The 4,834-nt window shown below is 42.2% G+C and overlaps 1 non-coding gene across 1 annotated transcript; it reads left to right on the forward strand.

Moving 5' to 3' along the window:
• The first annotated feature begins 1,244 nt into the window (after positions 1–1,244).
• Positions 1,245–1,317, forward strand: TRNAK-UUU (transfer RNA lysine (anticodon UUU)). Its single transcript has one exon. It is a non-coding gene; the product is annotated as a tRNA-Lys (tRNA).
• Positions 1,318–4,834: the final 3,517 nt, after the last annotated feature.

Here is a 4,834-nt window from a genome sequence, read left to right on the forward strand (position 1 = left end):
ATGGCCTCGGGGAAACACGAACATCAAAGATACTCTAAGTCAGAAGGAGTCCTATTTGGTGGACTTGGGAGATGGCATGGCTTTTCTACACAGCCCAAGTCACCCTTGGGTAAGGAAGGCATGGGAGTGGAGGGCCAATCTCTTACACAGCTTAGGAAATCCTTCTGGTGATATTTCCTACAACTTCAAAAAATTATCAGTGTCTAAATACCGAACAGGTATCATGAAAAGTCTGCTAAAAGTAAGGTTCTCAAGTCAGAGAGATCAGGGCTACAATCTCTCCTTTCTCACTTACTAGCTGTCTGACCTTCAGTGAGTTGCTTGATGTCTCTGAGCCTGCATTTCTTCATTAGTAACATGGGGATAATAGTTTTACCCACCTTTTAGGGTTGCCTGAGGGTTGAATGTTTTATGTTTCTAAAGCAATTAGCACATGGTAAATAGTCAATATATTAGCTTTTATAAAAAATTTAACAAAAAAAAAAGTAACAAAAGGAAGCATCTATAGTTAAGGAAAAAAGCATAAAATACAATTTTACTTATATTGAAAAAAGGCCACAATATTTGTAGCTCCCCTCATCAAGAGGTAGAATCTATTTCTCCACCTCTCAGATACAGGTTTGGCATGTATTTGGCTTTGGTCAAGGGACTATTAGTATATGGGACACAAGCAAAGACTTGATAATAGTTGCACCAGTACTTGACAATTACTCCCTTCCTTGCTGATGGGAACTCTTCTGCCATGATATGAACTGCCTACTGGATAATGAGACAGGTGGTCATCGTCCCAGGGTCATCATCAACTACCAGACACATGAGTGAAGCCATCCTAGACTATCCAGTCCCAGCTAAGAACAGAAGAACCACCTATGTGATACACAGAATCACGAGCAAATAAACGGATCATTGTTTTAAGCCACTAAATGTTGGGGGTTTTGTTATATGGCAAAAGCTAACTGACACAGTTCTGATTACAACTATGTAGAAACATTCATGCGTTTAAACAAGATCTAGGGGATACTAAGATAAACGACTCTTGCCCCCAATGGCTCATATCTTATAAATTAGAGAGACAAGACACAGAAATAGATATTACAGCTCAGTATGATAGCTGCCGATATGTCAGGGTGTTAACTATGAGTAATGTTTTTTAATGTCCCCTTAATACTGTGATCAGTTTATTTGTGCATTAAATTCATAAATTAAATTTAAAAGGAGTGACTTAAAACTATTGAGCAGGGAATTCCCTGGCGGTCCAGTGGTTAGGATTCGGCACTTTTACTGTCGTGGCCCCAGGTTCAATCCCTGGTCGGGGAACTAAGACCCTGAAAGCCTTGCGGCGCAACAACACTCACAAAAAAGCAAACAAACAAACGAACAAAACTGTTGAGCCGTCATCTGCCCAGAGGGGAAGCTCTAGGACACAGGAAGATGTGATGTCCTCCAACATGGACCGTCCTGAATCTGAAGGAGAAAGTCAGCCTAGCCAAATCATTTCCATTACCCTGAACAATCCCGTATCAAAGTCAGGATTTGTGGATTTACCCAAATTTATCTACATTATCATTTCAATTAAACATATGGCTGAGGAACCTACTGAAGGAGGCTTGAGTGACAGCCATTAAATCAATAAGTCTTTTTGGACTTATCGATTTAGCATTCTCCATGCAGTAGAATTGATTTATGTCCTCAGATTTATTTTGATAACTCAAAGATAACTCCACTATTCCTAAATTAATGTCATCTTTTCTTCAGGCCAACATTTTTTCTAGGCAAGGAAAAAAAAATCTTACATCAAGCCAAACTGATTTTGTTAAGTAATTCCATGGCTAACAGGATGCCATAAATCAGAGAGAACCATGTATGACTATAAATGTAAATCATCCCGGCATGGAAAAGAACCACGGCATTTATTTGTCAGAATTGTGATTGTGTCATACTGGGCCTCTTCCCGATCAAAATTAGTATCTTCCAATATAAACCCTATAGTCTAATGTGCAATTTCTTAAGCGCGATAGATTGTTTTAAAACTACATTAATTTCCATCTCCCACATCTCTAGTTTCTAGAATGTGTGAGATGGGTAGCTCCCAATTCCCTAATTAGCATGATTTTATTGAACAAGATAAACCGTCATCTTTGTGCAAGGAATATTCATTCATCTCAGGCATACACAGTAAGACAATTAGTCAATGTCATGTAAATTGGTATATCTGCAAGTGTTTTTGAAAAAAACAGTATTTTGCAACCAGATCTATAAACCAAAAGGAAAAACAGAAATTTTCCAATAAAGGGACATTAGAAAGGGATTGTCGGATCAATCACCGACTCCCGCCAAGTCCACCTCCTACATGTCTCTGATATATCCCCAGTTCTCTCTGTCGGCACAGCTTCCATGCAGTCCAGGAAAGCATCGCTGCTCACGGAACTGCTGCAATGGCCACCTGGCCTCTCTCCCCACCACCACATGTGCTTTTCCCAATGCACACCAAGGCGCACTGGGGGGAAGGCGAAGCCGGGCCAGCCAGCTATAAATGTCTCAGGTGCCGTCATTACCATTGCTACACTACCCTAATTAAACTATTCATTTGCAAAGAACTTCAGACCAACACAGAAGTTGCAAAAACCTTACAACTGAACTCCCATATCCTCTTCACCTAGAGTCACCCTTCATCGTCCTTCATTAACATTTTGCCATATCTGCTTTATGTCTCCATATATGTGTGTGCTTATGTATGCACTATTATACACATTATATATATGTACATATAAATGTGTTTTGAACCATTTGAAATATGGTGCCAACATCATGACCCTTCACCCCTAAATCCCTCAACATGCATCTCCCAAGTACAAGGACATTCTCTTCCCTAATCACAGTGGCAATTATCCAATTCAGGAAATTGAGCATTCATACAATATTATTGTCTAATTACAATCCATATTCAAAATTTACCAACTTAATTTGTGTATTTAAACATCTTAAACAATGACCAATTGGGGACAGCTAAAAACTTAGTCAGCTGGGCAGAACCCTGTCTCAGAAGTTCTCCAGAGTGGCGAATTATGAAAACCCAATAAAACCCCCAAACCGGGAAAGTTTCAAGTAAAGTAAAACACCTGGGTTTTCCCTAAACAGAAGCAAACCAACTCCGAGCACAATGTAGGATCACTTTGGCCTCCGGAAAATCCTCCAGAGACAACTTCCTTGGGCTTAAAACACTTTCAATCCAATCAAATCCATCATGAATGCCTTGCTGTGTGGATCAATAGCAGAACACCTGTTCATTCCCAAACGTGTTCCACTTCTCCCGACTGGACCAAAGGAAGACACGGAAACAGAGTTAACAAGGGCAGGGAGAGCGGCTGGTCTGGGACAAGCACAGCCAGGGGACACTTGGTGAATTAAATGGCCCACGGGAGGCAGTTCACACTCAAAAGAGCAATTTAAGCTATTTATAATCGCTGATGGCCCTGAATTAGTGATCACTTCCTAAGGAAAAGATCTTGAAATTATCACAGAGAGCGTACAGAAGATGACTGCTCCATGCTCACTAGAGGTCACCAAGGAGAATGAGCTATTAGTCCATATTAAGGAGGCACGAACGCCATGTTAATGTTGCTTGTATGTCATACAACTGCAGGCACCTTGACCTTGACTGCCATTCGGTCCTGGGCACCTCGTCTCAGAAGGAAATAGAAGAGGCCACGGGAGGGCCATGGGGTGATTAAAGGGCTCTAAATGGGGAAATGTTTAATTATATAGTCAGCTAGTTAGGAAGAGGAAAGGAGAAAAGGGACAGAGGTATGGACACAGAAAGAAAAGTATGTGGAGGTGACATCCTCACTCCCTTGGACTGAAGCCCCAAAGGTTCTATATTAGACTATTATGAAACATCTATGAGGCTGCTTTTCAAAGAGAATTTTCAGTAGATCAACAAATTTTTTTGAGGAAATAAAAGGCTGGCTCAGGGCTACCCTGGTGGCGCAGTGGTTGAGAGTCCGCCTGCCGATGCAGGGGACACGGGTTCGTGTCCCGGTCTGGGAAGATCCCACATGCCGCGGAGCGGCTGGGCCCATGGGCCATGGCCGCTGGGCCTGCGCTTCCGGAGCCTGTGCTCCGCAGCGGGAGGGGCCACAGCAGTGAGAGGCCCGCATATCACAAAAAAAAAAAAGGCTGGCTCAGCCAAGCAGTTCCAAACACCTAAATAAATATGTGTCTGTTTGGAATTGACAAAAAATGTAACTACTTCTGAACTGTGTTTTATCGCGAAACTGAATAGAATAGAGTCCTGAATCCAGTTGTTTATGGTTGTCAGAAAAATTGCCATCAGCTAGAAAGGAGTGATGGAATACTCACTCTGACTCTGGGGTCAGCAAACCAAGGCCCATGGACCAATTCCAGCCTGTAGCCTGTTTTTATAACATTAGCAAGCTAAGAATGAGTTTCACATTATTAAATGGTTGGAAAAAATCAAAAGGGAAATTATATTTCATGACACATGAAAATTAGATGAAATTCAAATTTGTGAGTTCAGGAAGTTTTACTGGGACAGGGTCACACCCATTCATGTCTGTATTGCCTGGGGCTGCTTTGATCCAATAACAGCAGAGCTGAAGAGTTGTGACAGAGACAGAATGGGCCACATGTCTAAAATATTTATTTTCTGGCCCTTTTCAGGAAGGCTGCCCTCCCCTGCTCTGGTGTGTTGTGAGTGTTAAATATTTTCACTATGGCGGAGGCCCTGGACAGCCATCGGGGCTCTGCCTATCAGGCTTGCAGCTGGAGGATCACTTATGTCTATTGCCAAGGTCCTGGGCCTGGGCCCCAGGGG

The sequence above is a fragment of the Neophocaena asiaeorientalis genome, unplaced genomic scaffold (genome assembly GCF_003031525.2).
Source record: "Neophocaena asiaeorientalis asiaeorientalis breed wild unplaced genomic scaffold, Neophocaena_asiaeorientalis_V1.1 scaffold86, whole genome shotgun sequence".
Taxonomy (NCBI): domain Eukaryota; kingdom Metazoa; phylum Chordata; class Mammalia; order Artiodactyla; family Phocoenidae; genus Neophocaena; species Neophocaena asiaeorientalis.